Source organism: Sus scrofa, chromosome 14 (assembly GCF_000003025.6).
Source record: "Sus scrofa isolate TJ Tabasco breed Duroc chromosome 14, Sscrofa11.1, whole genome shotgun sequence".
Lineage (NCBI taxonomy): Eukaryota > Metazoa > Chordata > Mammalia > Artiodactyla > Suidae > Sus > Sus scrofa.
Window position 1 is genome coordinate 58,187,825 of NC_010456.5, and position 25,372 is coordinate 58,213,196.

General features: G+C 46.7%; 1 protein-coding gene across 11 annotated transcripts in view; it reads left to right on the top strand.

Moving 5' to 3' along the window:
• Nucleotides 1–25,372, top strand: part of SIPA1L2 (signal induced proliferation associated 1 like 2) — a 235,602-nt gene that overhangs the window by 70,919 nt on the left and 139,311 nt on the right. The gene's annotated exons all lie outside the window — the stretch shown is intronic.

The following is a 25,372-nucleotide window of genomic DNA, read 5'->3' on the forward strand; positions in this document are numbered from 1 at the left end:
GCCTGATGAGTAACTTACAAATAAGTATGACCACACACGAATATTGACACAAATAAAGATGATCACCATGGGGCCCTGGATGCTGAGTCTTCTCAGCCAGCAGGTCCACTGCCTGCAGGTGGGCAGAGGTTGGAAGGTTGCTGGTGCATTTGCAGGGGAAATGGGAGGTTGGCGAATTGAGCCATCGCTGGATCAGGGCAGGGACAGCAAGGAGGAAACACCGCGTCTAGTGGCCAAGCGTCCTTTGTCCCTGATCTGCAGCCTTTGCTACCAGATTCTCCCTTCTCTGTGTCCCCACTCCCTGACCAAAACTCTTTCTTTAATTATATTTCATCATTAATTCAGGTTTTACCAGTCACATTTTACAGGCCTCAAGGCCTCCGCTCTTCAAAATTTGACTGGCGGGGGCGGGGGGAGGCGTGAGTGGGGGGATGGGTGATGGGTGATGGTTCCCCCTGTTTCTCAGTTCTCTGGGAAGAGTTTGCTGCAAGGCGAAAACCCACAGCAGCTGGTTTCCAGGTAGGGTTCTGTTTGAACAATGCTGTTAGGACTTGTCGCTTTTTCCAGTAGGGCTGTGCCTTTGTTTTGGCTTACTTTCCCTACCAGCATTGCTTTGTTGATGTGGATATAAGAATTTATATAAAAACATTCTGCCTAAGTGTTGTATTTTATTTTTTTGCTTATTTATTTATTTTTAGGGCTGCACCTGCAGCATATGGAAATTCCCAGGCTAGGTGTGGATTGGAGCTGCAGCTGCTGGCCTACACCACAGCCACAACAACTCGGGATCCGAGCCTCATCTGCAGCCTACCCCACAGCTTATGGCAGTGGGCAGTGCCGATCCTTAACCCACTGAGCAAGGCCAGGGATCGAACTGTCATCTTCATGGATAGTAGTCGGGTTCGTTACTGCTGAGCTGCTGAGCCACAACAGGAACTCCTGTCTAAGTGTTTTAAATGTGTCATTTCTTTGTCTACTGGTCACGCAGCTGTTGATATTGTGCTGGTGCAGGGAGTTTGGCCTGCTGACACTCTTCTGCCCTGGGCTGCCTGGCAATGTTTCATTTAGCTGACTTGTTCGTTGACTTGTTTGTTTTTGTTTTGCATTTTCCTGTGCCAATTACCTTGTTAGGTGGGGTGAGAGAACCCAAGGGTTGAATAGCTCTCTCTGCTCTCAAGGTTCTTTGTCTAGTGGGACAGATGAGCATGAAAATAAATAATGATCATGTTGGGTGATGTTTGTCAGCATGCAGAGCCGGTGAAAGCCACCATGACCCAGAGGTGGTGACAAGACACAGAAGACTCACTGACTGGAAAGAAAATGTTCCTGGAGCATTTCAGGAGGTCCATAGTGCTGCGGCTTGGGCTCACAAGGGCTCAGAGGTGGAGAAGGGACATTCTGGTTGAAGTACCTGTCTAGTAGGGCCTCGTATCTGGGGGTCGGGAGGGTAAATGGCATGCATGTTGAAGAAACACACAAGAAAATGTTTGCAGGGGTTCCTGTTGTGGCTCAGCAGGTTAAGAACATGGCTAGTATCCATGAGGATGCGGGTTCGATCCCTGGCCTCACTCAGTGGGTTAAGGATCTGGCATTGCAATGAGCTGTGGTGTAGGTCACAGATTTGGCTTGGATGCCGTATCTGGCTGTGGCTGTGGCTGGCAGCTGAAGCTCTGATTCAACCCCTAGCCCGGGAACTTCCATGTGCCGCAGGTGCAGCTATAAAAAGGAAAAAGACAAAATTTCTAGGCCCTTAGCTAGAATGAAATGCCTACCCCTGAAGTGTATGGCTTCCACCGCTGAGTAGCTAACTAAACTCTTTGAGCCCCTTGGCTCACATTTAATAGGGATACCCATAACTGCGCGGTTGGATGTCTTACCTCAAGCAGAATGTGCTGCGCCCTCCCATTCACCCTGAATGCCTCCTGCTTCTGTTCCACAGACACCTCCACCCACACCTCCTGTGGGTTTGAGAGGCACTGACAACGCTAGCCTCTCACCTCCCCCCTGCCCCTTTATTTTATTGTGCTATCCTCTCTCATATTTGCTGATGGAGCACAGGTGAAAATCTACCTTTGTTGGGAGTAGAATTTTCTCTCCATTCTTGCCTGCTGTCCCAGAGCGGTTACGAACAGCGCTGGCTTATGTCTCTCTTGGCCATTCGGATCTCCTCTCTTCTCTTGAGATTTGGTATCTGGGTCTAAAAAATTGAAATGAAATGAACTCATTTTTAAAAAGGTATACTTTTGGAGTTCCCTGGTGGCTCAGCAGGTTGAGGACCTGGCATTGTCACTCCAACAGTGCAGGGTAATTGTGGATTCCATCTCTGGCCCAGGAACTTCTACATGCTTTGAGTGTGGCCAAAAACAAAAACAAAAAAAGTATACTTTTAACTTTCTCTGGGTTAATCATCTTATCTGCTGTCTTTCAGACCTAAGCCCGACTCCAGTGTTCATTACCTTGGAGCCCTTCTTCTTCTTTCTTTTTAAACTGTTTGTAGAAGAGAGGATAAGATGCCTAGTTTTACAAAGCAAACATCAAGTGCAATTGATTTTTTTGCCTGGCCTGCCAGGATTGATCTGTGGGGCCACACCTGCAGCATCTGGAAGTTCCTAGGCTAGGGGTCCAATTGGGGCTGCAGCTGCCGGCCTACACCACAGCCACAGCAATGCAGGATCCGAGCCCTGTCTGTGACCTACACCATAGCTCATGGCAATGCTGGATCCTTGTCCCACTGAGCAAGGCCAGGGATCGAACCCGCAAACTCATGGATACTAGTTGGGTTTGTTACTACTAAATGGCTTTTTGGTACAGGTTTGTAACTTAGCACCACTGTAATAAGAACTAAATCTTTAAAATTTCACTTCTTTAAAATTTGATAATTGCTTTATGACCCAACATACAGTCTGTCTTGGTAAATATTCATTGTATAGGACAAATTTTTTTTTTTCGTTGGCTACAGTTGTTAGATGCGGTGTAATATGTGTATCTGTTATATCAGTTTGGTTTCTTTTTAAAACGTTATCATTACTTTTTTTGTTTATTTGCTCTTATTCAGAGAAAAGTTTGTTAAAAGGTCCCAAAACAATTGTAAGTTTGTCTGTTTCTCTATACAGTTTGTCATTTTTTGTTTTATATATTTCAAACCTTTTATTATGATGAAATGTTCTTCAGTATTGCATTTTGCCTTATAGTGTACTTTATCTAGTGTTACAACAGATTACACTAGCTTTCAGATGCTAAATGTTTGCATCTATCTTTTCCCATTCTTTTACTTTCAATTTTTATTTATACAAGTTGTAAGTCTCTTGGAAGAAGCTTATGCTCTTTTACAAAAACTGGTCTGACCATGTTTATGTTTTAATTGGAACATTTAGTAAATTTACTTTTCTTATACTTAATGATATATTTGAGGTTAAATTGATGTTTGTAAGAAATGATTTCCAGTTATCAAAAAAAAAAAAAAAGATTGCTCCACTGAAGAGAGGCAAGAGAAATTTCTGATTCCAGTATTAAATGGCATCCGCCTTTTGGGTTATGTCTGCTTTAAGCAGCAGTAGCAGCCCTTACCTCCAGTGAAAACCTGGGGCCCCAACAGCTGAAGTCGTCGTGGGGGGAGCTGGAGGATCTGGGGCTGCCAGCACAGCCTTGGATGATGGATGCTCGGGTTAGTTCGTTTGTCCCTCTGTCGGTTTCTCAAACAGGCAGAGGCATCAGCTTTACCCACAGTCTACACATGAAACATCTTTGAACAGCAGCTTGTGGCCCCTGAATTCCTGAGGCCCATAGTTCATGCTGGATACTTGTGTTATCTCTGGCTGGAATGCCACGTCCAAGGAATCCTGCGTTCACTGTTCGGGGGCTGTCACCAAGTGTAGGTGCTCCTTGAACTGTTGACAATCCTCTGCGTCAACTTCGGTTCGACTTTGCTTCAAAGTGTTGTTCAAGGACATCGTGGCGGCTCCCAGGTTGCCAGGGAAGGAAGCAACTTGGTAGCTGATGCCCTTGTGATGGGTGGATGCGCCACCCCCCTCCACCCCACCCAATTCCCCCCCCCCCGCTCTCCCCCCATAGTGTTCTCTAATGGAGAATTCACAGAATGGCTTGGTTTAGGCATTTGTGTGTGTGCTTTCTAGGACTGAGAATGTAGTCTGCTGTCTCCTGCTGTTCTGTCCTTTTCATCCTTTCATTTATTTGGAATTTCCAAAGACCCCATGAGCTAGTTGGTTCTTTTTTGAATCTGCCGATTCTCTGTGAAGCTGATGTCATGGTCTAGACCTTCACCCTTACATATGCTAATTATCGGATCACATTGGCAGTTGGGGGCTTTGTCAGGGGGTGTTGAGAAAGATGGATTATACAGGGGCCCTCTGCTCTGTCTTGCACTTGGCGATGTTTCGGTGAGAGCCTGTATAAGGCCGAGCAGGTTCTGTGTCTGTGGCTCTAGATGAGTCTGTCTTCAGGACTTAGGAGGAGAAGTGGGGTGTCCGTGGTCATCCAGAGGGGGTGTTATGTTGGGGGGGGGTCTTTTGATTCTCTTGTCTCAGGTTAGTGTTAGGTGACACCTGTTGCCGTGGATCTGGTTACTTCCAGACTTGCCTCCACAAATACATATTTCCTACTCTGACCTGAATACCCTGGAGGTGAATTGTTGAGTTTTAAACACTTTTCTATGTAAATGTGGGGAAACACAACTGCAAGACAAATATGTTTCACCTGGTGATTTCCTTGGTTTGATGCAAATATGCCCTGTTTCCTTAGTACTGCTAAGATGTGCTTTGCCATTTAGAGCTAGACTTTCGCTGATGTTGGTATTGTATCTCATTTTCAAGTAAAAGCCTCGGCCCAAATGGACTAATTAATGTGCATCAATTTGTAAATGCAATTTCGGGTTTAACTTATTTGCTTTTCCTCCTCAGGCAGTTATGAAAAGGATGCAAGCCAAATAGATCCGTCATAGGGGAGAAAAGGGGACACTTGATTTTTGCTAATTACAGATGCACACGTATGCTGTGCGAACCCACTCACTTAGACATTCATTGTGGGAAATTATTTCCCTATTGTTATTTTAATAAAAATAATTGAACCTCTTTTTAGCCTGTTAGATAAAATTAAACTGACAAACTCCGTGGAATGCCTGGGAACAGCGTCCAGCTTGCCACGACAGCTGCAAGGCCAGGGCGTGCACCAAACACGGCTGGATACAGATCACATTTCTAGAAAGAAAACATCCCTGCATGTGCCGTAGTGTCAGATATATCTGCATTACATAAATAGCGTAATCTGGTAAAAATAAGTGATCGTTGCAGTTCCCATCGTGGCTCAGTGAAAAAAATTCTGACTAGTATCCATGAGGATGCAGGTTCAATCCCTGGCTTCCATCAGTGGGTTAAGAATCCGGCATTGTTGTGAGCTGTGGTGTAGGTTGCAGATTCGACTTGGATCTGGCATTGCTGTGGCTGTGGCGTAAGCCAGCAACTACAGCTCCAATTTGACTCCTAGCCTGGGAACCTCCATGTGCCTCAGGTGAGGCCCTAAAAAGACAAAAAGAAAAATAAGTGATTGTTTAATTCTTCAGGAGGCCAGTATTCTTGCAAAAGCCAGCTGAAGGGAGATCTCATGGGTACCCGAGGAAGCATAGAGGGACTTGCTTGTGGGGCAGCATGGTGGAAGGGGTTTTCCTGTTGAAGTCTTTGGTCTTTGAGAGGTTGGAGTAAATTTGTTAAAAATAGAACTTCAGAGGTAAATCTTCTATTTCATAATTGCTGCTTTTCGCCCCGCCCCTTTCTGGCTCTTTTCCTCCTTCACACTGGAACATCTTTGTTCTGTTATGGAAGTTGCAGTCTTGCCACTGATGTTTTGTATCTTACATCTAACTTTGAGGTCTTGCCTCTTTTTCCTTCTTTCCGACTTTTTCTGACCACTGCATTTACATAATTTTAGCACTTGTTAATGTCTTTGCTCAAAGGCACAGACAGGAGATCAAAGTAGGAATTTAAATAGAAAGTATCCATTTTGGTCCTCCATAAGTATTCTGTTGGGAAAAAAAATACATATTCTCTTAGAGAAGAAACCGAAAGTGACATTGTGAGATTTGTCTGTTCATCTTGCCTCCTTGGGTGGATTGTCTGCTTCCTCAAGCCAGAGCTCTGGCCTTGAGTCTTTTCACCACTTGCTACAGGGCCTGGCTGCTTAGTAAATGCTTCCTGAATGCCTGGATGCAAGAAGGAAGAGGAGCTAGCAGATGCTTGCCTGTTTTTTTTTAAGGGCCACTCCCATGGCATATGGAAGTTCCCAGGCTAGGGGTCGAATAGGAGCTGCAGCTGCAGGCCTATGCCACAGCCACAGCAATGCAGGATCCTAGCCGCACCTGCAACCTACACCACAACTCATGCTAATGGTGGATCCTTAACCCATTGAACGAGGCCAGGATGGAACCCAAGTCCTCATGGATCCTATTTGGATTTGTTAACCACTGAGCCGCAATGGGAACTCTTCTTCCTTTCTTCTTTCTCCTGTTTTCTTCCCCGGACACTGTATTTCTTGGGGGTAATCCACTCATTTATACATTCTTCTGTCCGACAAATATGACCACCTATTCTGTGTCAGACACCCAATTCCTTAAGTCGGCAAGAGCCACAATCTCACAGTTTCGACTTTCTATCTGAAAGAGTGAAGAAAAACATCTGATGCCCTAGATAAGCAGGTTGTTATTGATGCTGATGAAAGTTCACTCTTATTTTTTTCCTACAATTATTTATTTATTTATTTTTTGGCCACGCCCAAGGCAGGGATCGAATCCACAGCACAACAGTAGCAATGCCAGATCCTTAACCCACTGAGCCACCAAGGAACTCCAGAAAGCTCACTTTTAATCACCCAGTCCTCACTATGAGGGGTGGGGCTGGATACTTTCTTTCTATCCATTAAACCTTCCTCTGACTTAAAAACCTGGGGCTTTCAAGATCAAGTTAAAATTGCTTGGGCTGGCTTTTAGTGCTCAATGCGCCTGCTAAAAAACTAGTCTTTCCAGCTGTAGCTTTTACTGTTCACTTGAACATGAATCATTTGCCCCAGCCACACCCGCGTATCCATCATCCGCTTTGAGGCTTTGCGCAGCCTGGAGAGCACTGCCCTTTTTCTCTCTTTGAAGAGAGAGTGGAACCATGCTTGGAGGCACGCTCCCCTCTCCACCCCCCCAGGGCCTTTTTCTCCTTCCTCTAAATTCCCACAGCTCCGCCTGTGCCTGCTGCCTGCCTGTTGGTCCTAGCCCTGGCACAGGGCCTTCCGTTTGCACTGACTGCTCAGATGCTTGTCCCACCCTGTATGTGGTCTGCCCCCAGTGCAGCACGGAGAAGTGAACACGCTGGCATGCACCCCCAGTGCACACACGGCCAGTCTTTGGATATTAAAGGTCTCAACCTTTGAGGAACTTTCAACTATGTACTGGTTTTTTTTTTGTTTGTTTTTTTTTTGTTTTTGTCTTTTTGCCTTTCCTAGGGCCGCTTCCTGCGGCATATGGAGGTTCCCAGGCTAGGGGTCGAATCGGAGCTGCAGCAGCCAGCCTACACCACAGCCACAGCAATGTGGGATCCGAGCCACGTCTGCAACCTACACCACAGCTCAAGGCAACGCCGGATCCTTAACCCACTGAGCAAGGCCAGGGATCAAACCCTCATGGTTCCTAGTCGGATTCGTTAACCACTGCGCCACGACGGGAACTCCTATATACTGGTTCTGAGCTCACTTTTTCATCTTATAGAGGGAGGAAAAATTGGTCCTGGGTCCTAAACAACCAGAACACATTCAAGGGGAAGATGAGAGAAGGAATCAACCTTGCGTTTGTTTTTTGGCGTGCCTTTCAGCCTCTAACCACACGCATTGTGTTATTTAATCTTCCCACCAATCCTACCTTATCCTTCACCATCCTTTTAGGGATGGAGCAGCCGGCTCAAAGATGTAGGGTCCTTTCCCCAAGGCCATCCAACAAATAGGTGCAGGAAGAGGATTCCCCTTCTTCCCAGGCTGCTTGTTCTCTGAAGTCCTTGCTGTTTCTGCTCCTCTTTGCTTGTCTCTGAATTCGCTGTCTTTGTCTATTTGTTCAACTCCACCCGCTGCTTGAAGCGGGTGTCTGGTGAATTGATTTGACAGTATCTCTTCCACACTGGCCCCCACCCCCTTCCCTATTTTTATGTTCTTGAGTATTTTAAATAACATTTTGAAAACAGGGTTTTTGTTTGTTTGGTTTTGTTTTTGGTGTCTGTTTTAACCCATATGCCTTTCGAGTTTTCTCGCAATATCACCTCCCCCAGTGGGAAAGCCTTTGCCCACTGTAGGCTCTCTTGTCTGCATTATGAAGATGGCAGGGGTGTTGGATGCTTAAAAGTGGGACTGGCAGAGCTGGGGCTGCAACTGATTTTGCTAGAAGCCTCAGCAACAATGGCCACAATTATTAATGCTCGGAAAAGGCAGAATCAGCTGTTTTTCCAAATGTTTTTCTGCTTTGTGTAATACGATTTAACTGCTTTTCTGGTTGAAAATCCTGCTGCTGTCAGGATTATTTCTTGTCTAAATGAAGGTACTGCACAGATTCGTGTGATTGGCAATTCTGTTTGCTTAAGTTAAAGCTATCCTTGTCATTTCTGGATTGGTTTGAAAATATAGAAGGTAAAAATACCAGAAAAAGAAAGACAAGGCATAGTAATTGAGCCTGACTGGTGGTAGATGGCTGGGTAAGAACGTTCTTATTTAAACTGCCGAGAAATGTAAATATTTGACTTGATATAATGTGACCGTACATTCTTCACTAGGTTGAGATTATTTAAACCTTCTGTTGAGCTCTCAGACAGATGGTCTTTTGAGGAATGAACACTCCTTTGAATACAGCAAGATGCCATTTGGTAGACTAATGAAGTGGCATTATTAATAAATATTTAATGCGACAAAAAAAAAAATCCAACATGAGAGTAGGTAGCTTCGGGTTAGAAAAATCCTAAACAGAGTTCCCACTGTGGCGCAGTGGAAACGAATCCAACTAGGAACCAGGAGGTTGTGGGTTGGATCCCTGGCCTTGCTCAGTGGGTTCAGGATCCGGCGTTGCTGTGAGCTGTGGTGTAGGTTGCAGACAGGGCTGGGATCTGGTGCTGCTGTGGCTGTGGCGTAGGCCAGCAGCTACAGCTCTGATTAGACCCCTAGCTTGGGAACCTCCATATGCCATGGGTGTGGCCCTGAAAAGAAAAAAAAGAAAAAAGAAAAATCCTAAACTCAATCTTATAGACAGAACTTCCAGGCATTTCAACAGTTGGTCTCTCTTTCAAATCTTCAGGGGTGGAAAGAGGATCCCTGTCACAGTGATCGTCCTCAAACTGTATTTACTAAGAATCTCTTACCTGTGTGTGGCTGGGCTTCGCAGTGATTAAGTCTTCCTTCCTTCTTGCTGTTGATTAGACTCTAAGGCAACAGGATGGATTGACTTAGGGACATACAGAAACAAAAATGATCACAAGGAAGAATATTGTGCATTATTTTTGCAGGTGTAACTTCAATGTATAAGCCATTAGATCTGCAGTTTTTCAGTTAAAAAAAAATGAGGGGGCTTAGTTTTTCATCTCCTATTTGTGCCCAAGCCCCTCCTTTAAACCTCCAAAGTTTTAGGCACGTGCAAGACCTCATTGATTTGTAATTAGGGAAAAGTGTCCCCCTGAAGTGAGTTTCCCAGGTAGCAGAAGCTCTCATCTAATACCGCACCCTCTTAATCACTTAGCATAATTTTTTTTAATATATGTCGTCATCTTTATTTTAGTTCATGAATGCATTAGAAACTGACATGGAAGAGTTCCCTGGTGGCTCAGTGGGTTCAGGATCTGACACTGTCACTGCTGTGGCATGGATTTGATTCTTGCCCTGGGAACTTCCACATGCCTTGAGTGTGGCCAAAAATAAAAAGAAAGAAACTGACATGGATCTCTTCAATAAGATTTCTTGGTTCTCGTGGGCCTCTGCTTTCCATCATTGCATAGTGAGAAAATCCACTCTTTCCTTGAGAATGGGAAAACAAAGAAAAAAAGAAAAGAGAAAAGGCCAAGTAATAAATTAGTATCATTTTGACAGGTTTTCTCTTCTTAAGTCTTAGGAAACCTGGAATGGTACGTGGGCCTCCCAGGTCAAAAGACTAGACTGTCTCAACAAACCTGCCCACTCTCAAGAATCTTCTGGAACTGTTTATAATGTTCAGTGGGTGCCTGGCCAACAAAACATTCTTTTACTCTGCATGTTTTTAAGGTGCAGTTCCAGGGTTAAACATTGTGCCCAAACTTTACATTTTCTTTTTTTTTGTGTGGGTTTTTAGGGCTGCACCCTTGACATATGGAGGTTCCCAGGCTAGGGGTTAGATCGGAGCTGTAGCCACTGGCCTACACCACAGCCACAGCAACACCAGATCCCAGCTGCGTCTGTGACCTACACCACAGCTCATGGCAACGCCGGATCCTTCACCCACTGAGCAAGGCCAGGGATCGAGCCTGTGTCCTCATGCATACTAGTCAGATTTGTTTTCACGGAGCCATGACGGGAACTCCCAAACTTAGCATTTTCAAACTGTCCCGGTTTATCTCGAAACAGAATGTATTACTTACTTTACCAGCGCTCCCTGCCCAGCAAAGAACAAAAAGCCCTTGGTGTTAACTGCAAAGAAGTTAAAAGGCTCCTCTTCTCTTGTCCAATTGGGTTATTTGGAATCCCGAGCAACTGCTGCAAAACAGGGCGGGTAAGAGCTTCATCCCACGTATTTTCCTTTCACCTTGGACCAGCCTAGGTCCAGATAGGTGGTTCTGGAAACCTTTAGCTGCTTCCAAGATTTCTCGAATCAGCCATGCTCCTTGGAAGTTCTCAGAAACACCCTGCTGCCTGCTTATCCTCAGATGGAGGCACCTTTCATTCTGTAGACCTTACTGCAAGCGTGAGGATGTGCTTTCCAATCTCGCCTTTTGGAAGTAATTAGAATAAGAGGAAAGTGGGTGAGGGGGGTGGCGGTTTAAGACCAGGATATCTGCAGTGGAGCTGAGAGGAAGGAAGGGCAATGGCAGGGGTACCCTAGGTCACTGGGAGGGGGGAGGTGTGGCTTGTGGAAGGCAGGCTGGAATTGGGGGCAGCGGGCTGCTCTTGTCCCCTTTAGTTGGGGGAATGTTCGGAGTGGCTACATCTGTCTCGGGGGTGGGAGCGGGAGGGGGTTCTGTGGCATGGAGGGCGCCCCCCAGTGCAGGCCCAGCAACGCCAGGCCCCATGTTCTGTTTGGTGTGCGGGTCATGGGCAGTAAGAGAAAACGTCTTCTGTTTCCTGTAGGCTTTCTCTCTTTTCTCTTTCTCTTCCTTCCTTCCTCTTTTCTTTTTTTCATTTCTCTTTCCTTTTTTTTTTTTTGGAATTTTTTTTTTAATTTCCCCAATGCATTATTTTTTTTTCTACCATACAGCAAGGTGACCCAGTCACACATACATGTATACATTCTTTTTTCTCACATTATCATGCTCCATCATAAGTGACTAGACATAGTCCCAAGTGCTACACAGCAGGCTCTCATTGCTTATCCACTCCAAAGGCAATAGTCTGCCAAGACATGGAAACCCAAATGTCCATCAACAGATGAATGGACTAGGAAGATATGGTATATATCCACAATGGAATACTACTCAGCCATAAAAAGAACAAAATAATGCCATTTGCAGCACATGGATGGAACTAGAGACTCTCATACTGAGTGAAGTAAGTCAGAAAGAGAAAGACAAATACCATTTTGATATCACATATATCTGGAATCTAATATATGGCACAAATGAACCTTTCCACAGAAAAGAAAATCTTTCTTTCCAGATCCTTAACCCACTGAGAAAGGCCAGGGGTCAAACCCGCATCCTCATGGATACTAGTCTGATTCTTAACCCACCGAACCACAGCAGGAACCCCAGTTTCCCATATTCTTTCTTGAGGAAACCCCTTTAGCCAGTTTTATCCAAGCATGTTCATAGTCTGTTATTTGTGACCTGGCTTCTTGATAACTCCAGGGACTCCTGCTTGGGGATGTGGCAGATGTGTCTTTCTTCTCCCCCTCATCTACCACGTACTTTCTTCTCTGCTCTCCCACCTTTCTTGCCTGCATCTGGATGCCCTTGCTCTGCATGCGGCCCGGGTGATGTGAGCGCCCCCTCCAGCACTTGGCTGGGATCCTGGGGGACAGTGGCATTCCCACCATCACTAGTCCCAGGAGGGAAGCCTGTCTGGGTCCCCCTGTCCCCACTTGCCTGCAGTCCTGAGCTTCACCTGCCTTAGAGTAGGTGCTGAGCGAATGTTGGTCGAAATCACTAATGAATGAAGTTATGTTTGTTGAGCTAGTCATTCAGCAAACGTGGTTGGAGGCTATAAAACAAATGTGTCTGCTCTGAGTCTTGATCCTGGGGAAGGGGAAAGGCCAGACAATACAGGCTTTCTGGGTTCCAAGCTAATGATGAACCAAGGAAAGGGTGTGTGGGAAGCTGATTGGGGTGGTGAGTGAGACTGTTTGTCGTGTCTGAGAGGATGCCCTCGGGAGGAGGGTGGCTCTTAGGCTGTGTTTGCTTATCATCTCAGACCTCAACCATGCCCGCCTGCTACCAAGGCAGCCACACAGCTGCAGGAGGAGACCTTCCAGTTCTCAGATCCGAGGCTTATGGAATCTGTGAGAACCCTTGTGATTTGGGCTCTGCCTTCAGTATGTGCGTGATTACTAATAGTAATATCATACCCGTATTTATTTTCCTTTGGCTTGAGTCTTCGCTCTGTAGAAAAGCCTGTCTGTCAAAAGCGGATTATGTAATGACTTCTCCAGAAACTTGGCTTTTTATGAGCTCTTAGGAGGACTCGAGAAGAATGGGAATCCCCTTTGGGGACCACAGGCCCTGTGTCCATTGTAGCCTGGACCATTTTTTGTAGCCTTTGCACAACCAGCCAGGAGCAGAGCTGCTTGTGCCTTTAGCTGATCTCAAGTCCTCCACTGCTCTGCAGGTGAGAGATCTCTGCTAAGTATGGAACATTTTGGAGAAAACTGCATGATGACTGAGGAATTTGGGGGGGAAAAACGTAGAGTTGGTTCATCACTTATCAGCAGGAATTGTTTTAATAAAAACTGTAGAAGGCCCCCTGAGAAAGTCTTGTGAATAACGTGGGATTCGGATGATGGAGTCATTTTCAAGGTTTTTATTTTTTTAACTTTTTTCAAGGTTTTTATTTTTCACCACCCTGCTCTGCCGCCTCCCCACCAAAGGGATCCTCAGAACACACACATTTTGAAAACCAGATTCTAGGAGTTCCCTGATGGCTCAGTGGGTTAAGGATCCATGTTGTCACTGCTAGGGTGCCAATTCCATCTCTGGCCTGGGAACTTCTGTGTGTCTCGGGTGCAGCCAACACCCCCAGCCCTGGCCAAAAAAAAAAAAAACAAACCCGGTTCTAGACACACACGACTGGAATGAGACATGCGATTCTGTCCCTAGGGAAGACTGACTGTCACACAGTGACCCCTCACCCAGGAAGTGCTTGCATCTTGTTGGAGCAGTCACCTGGTTCTCATATCCCAGGGTCACCTGGACATGACTCAGAGAAGCTAGCCACTAACTTACCTGTGGACACTAATCTGTTGTTATTTGTTCCAGCATTGGGTCCTGCATATACAAATCTATTTTGGGGAGGGGGTGAAGGAGAGGTTTGGGGCAAGAATTTGTTTTATTTCTTATGTAACTTTTTTTTTTTTTTGTCTTTTTAGGGCTGCACCCATGGAGTATGGAAGTTCCCAGGCTAGGGATCAAATCTGAGCTACAATCTGAGCTACAGCGGCCGGCCTACACCACAGCTACAGCAATGCGGATCCGAGCCGCGTCTGCGACCTACACCACAGCTCATGGCAACGCTGGCTCCTTAACCCACTGAGCCAGGCCAGAGAGGGAACCTGTGTCCTCATGGTTCCTCGTCAGATTCGTTTCCGCTGAGCCATGATGGGAATTCCTTAACATTCTACTTATTTGGAGAGATGTGTTCTCATGGTCCCAAAGCATATTTGATGAAAAGTTTTTCTCTCATTCTCTGCCCCGGCATCCACTTGCCCTCATCACAGCGTCTAGTGCTGTCAGCCTCTTGTGTATCCTTCCAGTCGTGTGTTATGCGTCTTCACAAATACTAGTATTCTTTATGTCCGGGCCTTTTTAGGTTTAGGTACCACAGATGCAATACCTTACGTCTCTTAAGTATACTGTGAATGTTTCTTAAATGTGTTAGCTTTACATGGTAAGTAAGTTAATTTGGAAAATGGCCTTTGTTATTACCCTCCTGCTTATGTAATCCAAGAAGGCCAGATGAGACCAGGGTGGCTGCCTGCTTGGCAGAATACCCATCACTCCTTGGGGGTGTGAGACAATCTCTGATATTGCAACAAAAAACAACAAAGCCCCCTCAAGTCCAGAAAACCAACCTCTTCTCCTTCCTGCCTTCCTTTCCTCCTCCTTCCCTCCCTTCCTTTCCCACACCCATGGCATGAGGAAGGTCCTGGGCCAGGGATTGAATCCCAGCTGTAGCTGACCTATGCCACAGCTGCTGCAGTGTTGGATCCTTAACCCACTGCACCACAGCCAGAACTCCCAGAAAACCTTTCTTGACTAACCAGAATTCTTACTCTTTTTGCCTGTTTCCTCAGACATAGTATGACTCCCTGGCAAACTGACAGAAAGTTGCAGACCATTCCCCTCCAGCCCCCCACTCCTCCGGCACCCTCCACCCAGCGTGTCCTTGTCCCTGCTGACCACCCGCGCATCCTCTGACCATGCCAGTCTCACACAGTCTGTGGGCCCAGACTTAGCATTTAACTTCATGTGGTCCTTTATCTAACTCATCAAAAGAAGACAGACGGGAGTTTCCGTCGTGGCTCAGTGGTTAACGAATCCGACTAGGAACCATGAGGTTTCGGGTTCAATCCCTGGCCTTGCTCAGTGGGTTAAGGATCCGGCGTTGCTGTGAGCTGTGGTGTAGGTCGCAGACTCGGATCGGATCCCGTGTTGCTGTGGCTCTGGCGTAGGCCGGTGGCTACAGCTCCGATTTGACCCCTAGCCTGGGAACCTCCATATGCCGCTGGAGCGGCCCAAGAAATGACAAAAAGACAAAAAGACAAAAAAAAAAAGAAAGAAGAAGACAGACGGCGTGTCTTACACATTAGGGTCGGGTGATTTCAGGGGAAGCAGTGGTTCCTCAGTCAACCTGTACTGAATTCTAGTCCCCTTCTCACTCCCTGCAGATGGCTCTTCCCGAATGTTCCTCAGGTACTTGGTGTGCTGTCTCCAGCTCCGGCTTCTGTGATCCCTTCTTTTTTTTGGTCTTTTGAGGGCTGTACCCACGGCATATGGAGGTTCCCAGGCTAGGGGTTGAATCAGAGCTGTAGCTACCGGCGTACGCCAGAGCCATAACGTGGGATCCGAGCTGCGTCTGCAACCTACAACCACAGCTCACGGCAGCCCTGGATCCTTTAACCCACTGAGCGAAGCCAGGGATCCTACCCACATCCTCATGGATGCCAGTCAGGTTCGTTAACTGCTGAGCCTCGGCAGGAACTTCCCCGTGATCCCTTCTAACCCCTGGCACACATTCTTTCTCTCTGTCCCTCGTCCCTTGTCTCTGGGCTCTCCATCTCCTTCTGGGCATCTCTCAGCCACACGTTCATTTATTCATTTAGCACAGTCCCCTGGTGGTGGTTGATGTGTGGACCTGGCTGGGCCGCGATGCCTGGGCGTCTGGTCAAGGGCGCTGGCACAGTGCTGCTGAGTAGGTATTTTGCCGTCTGCGGATGCCACTGACTACTCGGGCCCACCCACTTGAGGTAAAGGCGGCGGTCTGGGTGGACCACACCCAATCAAGGTGAAGGCTTTCAGAGCAAAGCTGAGGCTTCCCAGAGGAAGGAACAGTTCTGTCTGTGGACTGCAGCCTTGGCTCAGGTCCCATTTCTAGCCAGTCCCAGGGATCTCACACTTGTCAGCCCCAGTGGTTGTGTAAACCAATTCCCTCCCCTCCCTCCCCCCTGCCCCTCCCTCCCTGTACAGGCACACACACTGCGGGTTCTCTTCCTCTGCTGGAACCCAGGTGGATACACTGCTCTAGACAGCATATTAGGAAATATCCAATTGTACTGTTTTCCTAGCAGCCCGTCTCCATTCCCTGGGAAAGACCACGCATATAGGGGTGATGGGGAGCCCAGGACCATCTGGTTTCACACTCCGTCTCCACTGGCCTTTGGTCTGGTCCTCTCTCTCCCCTTTTTTTTTTTTAGGGCCACACCCACGGCATATGGAAGTTCCTAGGCTAGGGGTCAAATCAGAGTTGTCGCTGCCGGCCTCTGCCATAGCCACAGCAATGCCAGATCCAAGCCACGTCTGCGACCTACACCATGGCTCACAGCAATTCCGGATCCTTAACCTATTGAGTGAGGCCAGGGATTGAACTGGAATCCTCATGGATACTAGTCAGGTTCATTACTGCTGAGCTACAGCGGGAACTCCTGGTCCTTTCTCTTCAGAACCCTGGTCCTCTCTGCTGGAGCCGCCCCACTGCCCAGCATTTCCCTGCTGCTCTGCCTGCCTCAGTGCTGTCACAGCTGCTCCTGCCACCCAAACGGTGCTTCTTTTCCCCTCCTGCCACACTCCTGCTCGTCCCTTAGGATCCATTTAGGTTTCCTTGCTTCTGAGGTGCTGTCCTGACCAGCCCCCCTGTTTTCTACCGTCTGTTTTCTTCCTGATGCTTCCACAGCGCCATGCAGTTCCCTCTCTCCTAATACTCACAGCAACATTTTCAACTATTTGCCTGCCTCTTTCTTGACCAACTGTTCACTGTCTGGGGAACTGAGATTTCGCCTCTGGGAATGCCCCTGCCTGGCACATCCTTGGCACAGAGGACACTGAGTGGAGTGCTGTGTTTGATGGAGCAGGACCACAAGTCACCCCTTGGGGAAGTCCTTTCCCCCATGCTGAGTAGTCAAAGCATGTCTGTGGTCACACCTGGCACCTCCTCCAGAGCCAGGACCGTGTCCTCTGGAGCTGTGTCACCTGTCACGTCACTGACATTGCCTGCTCAGTCTTTTACTAGACGCAACGGCAGCTTCCTAAAGCATATGGCCTCTCACAAAGGAGTGGGCCATACAGACCCTGTTGTGAAAGCAGATGAAAAATGACATGTCGGTGAGGTAGGCCATCTCAGAATATAGCGGCCTTCTAGAGTTTTCTTTCCCCTCTCTTCTCAGGGCAGGGGGAAGGTCTGTTATCAAGAGCTGAGGAGTTCCTGTCCCGGCTCAGCAGTTAATGGATCAACTAGTATCCATGAGGATGTGGGTTCTATCCCTGGCCTTGCTCAGTGGGTTAAGGATCCGGCGTTGCCGTGAGCTGTGGTGTAGGTCGCAGAGGCGGCTTGGATCCCACGTTGCTGTTGCTCTGGTGTAGGCCGGTGGCTACAGCTCTGATTAGACCCCTAGCCTGGGAAGCTCCATATGCCATGGGAGCAGCCCAAGAAAAGGCAAAAAGACAAAAAAAAAAAAAAAAAAAAAAAGCCAACAGTGGCTTATTAAAAGAAGTCTATCTTATTTATTGACATGGAAAGAAATCATTGATAGAAGTTAATTGAAAAAAGAACAATATTGCATCTATAGTGTGGTGTAATGCCTTTACCTATTACATTGTAAATGTTTAAATAATTATATGTGAATCAGACAACTGAAAGGCTATAAATGTGTGAGTCTGTCTGTCTACCTACCTATCTATCTATCTATCTATCTATCTATCTATCTATCTATCTATCTTAATAATAGTTAAGAAAAGTTTTGGGGTTCCCATTGTGGCTCAAGGGTAATGAACCTGACTAGTATCCATGAGGACACTGGTTTGATCCCAGGCCTTACTCAGTGGGTTAAGGATCTGGCTTTGCCATGAACTATGGTATAGGGTGAAAACGTGATTCAGATCCTGCATTGCTGTGGCTGTGCTGTAGGCCGGCAGCTGCAGCTCAGATTCAACCCCTAACCTGAGAACTTCCATATGCCGCAGGTATGGCCCTAAAAAGACAGAAAAAAAATTTTTTTTTTCTCTTTTCCTTTTTCTGGATAGTTTAAAATTTTAAATGATCATTATCATGCTTTATCAGAATGAAAAGGCATTTGTGACTTCAATGGGGGGGCAGGGAAGACAAGGTTAGAAAAAAAGACAAAAATCAAAAATCACAGCTTCTGTTAGGGTGGTGATATTATGTATGGTTTCTTATTTATCTGTCTTTTCACATTTTTTTTTTTTAAGGTAAGTAGATTACTCATCATTAAACCAAACCCAACCATGGTTCCTATAGCTCTCACATGGAGTCTATTAGATATTTGAGTCAAGTGTTTAAGGTTCAAAATCACGCACCAAAACCAATTCAGAAATGTGTATGGGAAGCTAGAAATCAGTTACGCTGTTTGTGGCCCAAATTTAAGCCCCTGTGAAAGATGCTTCTCAGTGCTGAGCTGCAGGGAACATTATAACAGTTCATGCTTCCTGAATTGCCAAGATGTCTGGTCAAGAATCCTTGGGCTTCAAAGTGGCCGCAGGCTTCTTGTAATTTTAACACCTTTACAAGTGGAAGCACCTTGTTTTCATACTTAGTTGGCCACCTAGTTCTCCTGTAACCATCTTCCTAACTTGGCCAACTTTTTCTCAGGAAGGAAAGGTGTGAGGAGGAGCAAACGGTCTCGTTGCTAGGCCTGGCCTGTTGACCAGTGGGGTTAAGTCCTGAAAACTCCGTTGAAAAGAAGGCATGTGTGCTGCTCCCCCCAGTGCCATGGACTCCACGTCCGCCTGCAGGGGAGTGTGTCCGCTGCAGCTTGAGAGGAGTGGGCCAATTTAGGAGCTTCCTTTTTTTTTTTTTTTTGCTTTTTCAGGGATGCACCCATGGCATATGGAAGTTCCTGGGCTAGGAGTCGAATTGGAGCTGCACCTGCCGGCCTACACCACAGCCACAGCAACACCAGATTCCGAGACACATCTGTGACTATACCACAGCTCATAGCAACGCCTGATCCTTAACCCCCTGAGCGAGGCCAGGGATCAAACCCCCATCCTCATGGATACTAGTCATGCTCATTACCACTGAGCCACAGTGAAAACTCCTCTTTAATCATGAGGATATTTTAGGCACTCGGGGGCTTCTTTCTCTTTTGCTTTAAGAAGACTTGAAATTATTGCTCTGGGTTTTAGGTGCCTGTTGATAGTGACCGAGGTGACCGTGAGGTCGGAAAGTTCCCAGGAGCCATAGTTTTCTTCTTCCCACCATTACACTTCTTAACCATTGACCAAATTCCTGTCCTGTCCATTAGGGATAGACACTCTTCTTGAGAGGAGGAGGTCATCGCTGCCATTTAAGCACCTTTCTATTTACCCTTTACAACCATGAAATCAAGTAAAGCATTCCCTGTGTCCCAGGATGCCCCAGGACATAACAGGTTGCTGCCTCTTCTGTGTGGAAGAGCCTGAACATTTAATTTTTATATCAGAACAAAGGAAGCTTTGGGATGGGGGGATATATAAACACACACTTCTCTGTATCCATATATGTATATGCCCTCATGTAAAACAGTTACTCTGAGAATGTTAAGGAAAGTTAGAAATTTCAGTCTTATGGAGTTTCCATTGTGGCTCAGTGGGATAAGGACCCAACCTTGCCTCCATGAGGATTCGGGTTTGATTCCTTACCTCACTCGTGGTTGCTGTGGCTGTGGCGTCGGCCACAGCTGCAGCTCCAATGTGACCCCTGGCCTGGGAACTTCCATATGCCCTAGGTGCGGCCCTAGAAAGAAAAAAAAAAAAATTCCAGTTTTCTGAAGTCCTGATTCTTTTATTTCATGGCACAAAATGTCTTTCAGTAAATCATTCCAGTTATGTCTATGTGCGATCTATTTTCCTCTTGCTCATGAGCTAGACCTCGGTTGAAGATAAAGGCGGTCATGGCTGTGCCCAGGGTCTCTCTGTTCTGGCCAGGCAGCAGCCTAGGGTGGGCCTTCCTTTGGAAGAAGGGGTAGTCACAGACCTACTGCACAGAGACCCGGAGTAAGCCTCCCTGGGGAGCACGCCTTTATCAGATTTACTTAAAATAGCTCCTTGCAGATTCTTGGAAAACTTTGCTGTCTGGCTGTTGCTGAGGGAATGAGGAGGTGATTTTTGTCATGTGCAGGTGCCAGTATGTACAAGCCAGCCTGCTCCGTCCTCAGCCCCAGGCCTTTTGCAGACACTTAGGAAGGAGCACGAGAAAGGGGCAATTCCTGGGGGAGTTCTGGCTCCTTGGAGGTGAGGTGGGCTCACCCACCCTCCCTGCACACTGGCTTGGTCATTTCCTCGTCCTTGCTCTTAGCTTCTTTTTCCAGCTGGTTAAAGTCTGTTTCCGTGTTTGTACCAATGATGTTATCTCTTTTTGCATCAGGCTGCTGTGGAATTAAATGAGGTGATGTAAAAGCAGACACCTCGGCAGGGCCCAGCCCCAGCAGACTTGAGGTCACTGTGTTTTTCTCCATCCCTCTGTGGGCTTTGGCCTCCGTTCCTTTGATTGAGGCTCTGGCTTCTTGGACAATGAGGAGTGAGGTAGGTTGGGGTCAGGTTGTAGGGGATCCCTGATAGCCAGGATGAGAAATTTGCATTTCATCGTTGGCAGAGGGAAGCAACCAAAGGTTCTGAAGGATTGGACGTAATGAGACTTCACGAAGGTTATTCTGGCACTGCGTTCAGACCTAGAGTGGATGCATTTTCGAACTTGATGACAAAATTGTTATTCATTGTAAGAGAACTTCTTTAAAGGTACACTCTGCTTCCAGTGAATCGTTGTATGTTGGAGCTACTAGAAATAAGTAATTCCTGATGGAGAAAATGCCCACATTTTTAAGCACGGCACAGATGTACCTCTGTGAGCACGGCACAGATATACCCCTCCTCCCTGCAGGAGGTTGAATTAAATAATTGCTGTATCTCTATTTATGTTGGGTATCTTTGAAATGATGTTATTATGGATTAACTAACAATAAAATGAAATTTGTGGAGTTCCCACTATGGCAAAGTGGGTTAAGGTGTTGCTGCAGCTGTGGCTTGGGTTTGCTCCCTGACGTGGGAACTTCCATATGCCATGGGTGCTAGCCACCACGCCCCTAAAAAAAAAAAAAAAAAAAAAAGGAAAGAAATTTGCCTGTAGATTGCTGCATAGCCCAGAGGCTTTCCCACGATTATGGATGTAGGTGGTAGCAGTGCAGTGCTTTTTATATTTATCATAATAGCTTTAACAACAAATGCTAAATATTCAGAGCTTATTTTTTTATATCAGATTCAGTGTGATTTTAAAAAAATAAGGGGGAGTTCCCATTCATGGAACAGCGGTTAACGAATCTGACTAGGAACCATGAGGTTGCGGGTTCGATCCCTGGCCTCTCTCAGTGGGTTAAGGATCCAGCGTTGCCGTGAGCTGTAGTGTAGGTTGCAGACATGGCTCGGATCCCGCATTGCTGTGGCTGTGGTGTAGGCCAGCAGCTGCAACTCTGATTCAACCCCTAGCCTGGGAACCTCCCTATGCCGTGGGTTCAACCCTAGAAAAGACAAAAAGACATAAATAAGTAAGTAATAAATAAATAAATAAATAAGGAATGACAATATGTTGTCTCCTCTGTTATGAGTTGGGGAGGTATTGTTTTCAACAATGTACAGAGAAAGAGAGAGAGGTTTCAGGCTCAGCACATTCTTTTCCTGCCCCCCTTGCTTTTCGTTCATCAGCAGGATCAAGGTTGTCCTTGCTTCCAGGTTGTGCAGATGTATTCCGTGTATGCAGAGAACGCTGCCTCAGAGGCAGCTTGATTGTGAGGCTGTGCTGGAAACTGGGTTTCTCAAAGTGTTCATGTGATTCTCTTTCACCGTTTCTTTCCTTTTGTTGATATATTGGAGGGGAGGAAGAATTTTTCCTCTACCCTTCTGCGTTTCTTGGTTGGTCCAATCATCAACTTGATGTAAGCTGTAACAGGAGAAAAATGAACATTTCATTTCATACGTACATACCCATAGGTATGGCACCTAAGAAATGACCAAACCAAGATGTTTCTGGACCTTTGTAGACAAATAAACAATTATTTGTGATGATTTGAGGGTTTGGGCTTAGAAGTAGCAAATTGATGAAGAAATAAAATTTACTTATACACCTTCCTCTGCCTGAATTCCCTCTCTCTGTCAATAGTAGACCCTCCATCCTTCGGGAAGGTTGGGGTGGTGGGACTTTCCAAGTGAGCTTTGTTTCCTGCTTCCGAGGGAACAGAGGGAGGGCACAGTGTCCTTCTCACACTGGCTGTGTCTCAAGTAACTTTAATTCAATATATTCAATATGCTGAAGTATATTTGGGGGCAGCCTTGCCTAAACCCCATGGATGTCAGTAAAAAGCAGCACAAGAGCAGATACAGTTGATGGGGGATAAAGTCTCAATCTAGCTGAACATCTCTGTTGCGTAAGAGTTATTGTGTTGTTAACTGTCTTAACTCATAGATGCGGATACTGGCAAGAAAGAAATTTAAGACTTGTTCAGTGTTGACAAACCAGGTTTTATTTATGTATTTATTTTTGGCTGTGGCACGTGGAAATTCCTGGACCAGGGATCGAACCCGTACCGCTGCCGTGACCCAAACTATGACCCGGATCCTTAACCCACTAGGCCACCAGGGAACTCCAGCCTGGAGTTCTAGAAGGAAAAAAAAAAAAGATCAGTATTTGATTTCATTTCTTAAAGAAAATCTTATAGGCCCTTGGCTCTTAGAATGCAAGAAGACTGTTAAAGGTTTCTACATGTTCTCTATTTTCAGATGTCTTCATGTTAAATATATGTGTCTGCTGGACTCCAGAGCTATTTTCCTAGAACACTTCCGTGCATTGCCAGAGGCACCGTGGCTGGCCTCTGTCCTCATATTTCTTTTCTTCGCTTGCCTTAGGGCCCTCTGCCTGTGGGTTTCTGTCCTCAGGGAGGAAATAGGCAGGGTGGGAAGCAGGCAGGCAGGGGTGAAGCTTTGCAAATAAAGATGTGGGAAAAGTGTCAAGGGAATTTAGAGTCCAGGATGAAGGTCCCATCTCATCGCTCTCTGGTTCTCCCGATTGGTGCCATTGATTTTTTTCCTTCTCTCTTTGTGTGTGTGTGTGTGTGTGTGTGTGTGTTTGCCTTTTCTAGGGCTGCTTCCCACGGCATATGGAGGTTCCTAGGCTAGGGGTTGAATCGGAGCTGTAGACGTTGGCCTACACCAGAGCCACAGCAACACGGGATCTGAGCCGTATCTGCGACCTATACCATAGCTCACGGCAACGCTGGATCCTTAGCCTACTGAGCAAAGCCAGGTATTGAACCTGTAACCTCATGGTTCCTAGTCGGATTCCTTAACCACTGCGCCACGACGGGAACTCCAGGTGCTGTTATTTGACCTTGTGACTTCACAGGGAGAAAATAGGCTGACACCTTGAACCACCCAGCATGGGTCTTGGTGTTAGGGCTTAGCTGGGCTTCCCCCGACAGCACGCACCCAGGGAGCAGGTGCAGGCTTCCAGGTACACTGTGGGCCTCCACTCTGCACAGCAGTAGGAATTAATAACAGCCACCGGTAGAATCAAGCCAATTCTGGGTTGCTGAGTCAGGGGGCCTTTTGAGGCATGAGCGCCGTCGTCAGGCTCCTGGTGGACAGATGCTGGGCTACACGGTGCACCCAGGACCGCTGCTCCCTCAGTCCTTTCGTCTACATTCCTGCACAGGGAACAGGATGGTTCTGACCAGCTTGGAGTCGAGCACAGTGTTGGCTCTGCACAGACTATCTAAGGTTTTGTTTAAGGCCAGGCCATGTGGGACCAGATGTCCTTCAGGGGAGAACAGAATCCATTGACAAGTACCTTCCTAGGAGATGCAGAAGGGAGACCCTGTAACAGGGCTTTTCAGGCTCAGGGTGACCAAGGAAAGCACTTAATTTCTGTTGGTCTTTTACCTCATCTGTGATCCGAGGAAGTTAAACTTAGTGATTTTGAATACCTTTGACTGGACCCTAAGCCTCAGCCTTTTCACCCAGAAGTATGGGGAGGGCCTCCTCTCGATCCCTCAGGGCCTCGCCTGAGGAGTTAGCTGGTCACCCAGAACCAGAGGTGATTCACAGAAGGGACCCTGGTCTGAGGGCTGCTTTGCTCATGGTGGTGACCTGGAAGAGGGCTGGAGACCCCGGAATGATGAGGCAAGTGAACCGGCTCCCTGTTTGCTCCGCAGAGGACACTAGGGGCGAGGCAGCCCATTCGGGGCACCGCAGATATGCCAGTACCCACGTCCCAGGTCAGAGAGTTGAGGACGCATTGGAAAGAAGGTAGACACAGAGTTCCTATTGTGTCACAGTGGATACAATCTGACTAGTGTCCACAAGGACATAGGTTCGATCCCTGGCCTCGCTAAGTGGGTTGGTGATCCGGCATTGCCATAAGCTGTGGTGTAGGTCGCAGGTGTGGCTTGGGTCCCGAGTTGCTGTGACTGTAGTGTAGGCTGGCAGTGGCAGCTCAGATTCAACCCCGTAGCTGGAACTTCCATATGTGGCAGGCGGAGACCTAAAAAGCAAAAAAAAAAAAAAAAAAAAAAAGAAAGAAAGAAAGAAAAAGAAAAAAGAAAAGAAAGTAGACAATGGAGTCCTCCTGCTGTTAAGGTGAAGAACCCAACATAGTGTCCATGAGAATGTGGGTTCTGTCCCTGGTCTTGCTCAGTGGGTTAAGGATCCAGCATTGCCGCAAGCTGTGTCATAGTTCGCGATGTGGCTCGGCTCCCAAGTTGCATGGCTGTGGTGTAGGTTGCAGCTGCAGCTCTGATTCAACCCCTAGTCTGGGAACTTCCATATGTGCAGCCCTAAAAAGAAAAAAATAAATTAAATTAAAATTAAATAAAAAATAAATAGGAAGCAGGTACAGCTTAGAACTGTGCTTCTGCTAGACGGTGAGTACAATAGTTCTCATTACTGTTTCCTCATGTTTCTTACATTGCTCCCTCTGAGGAAGAGAGTTTCAGCTTATCCATTACTTATTCATTACAGTCATCCTGCATGACAAAAAATATTCTGGGTGTAACCCTTTTTGTAATAAACTTCATTCCTGTTATCTCTGATGATCTCCCAGAAAAGTGCTCTATCCCTGATGGATAACCCTCATTAGCACTTGTGAAATAGAAACAAAAAAGCCTCCGTCATGTCAAGGGCAGCAGTGCAAGCTCAAACACCCCCATGCCAGTACTGGCAGGTCACAGGTGAGCAGGAATGCCGGCTGGGGCCAGGGTTGG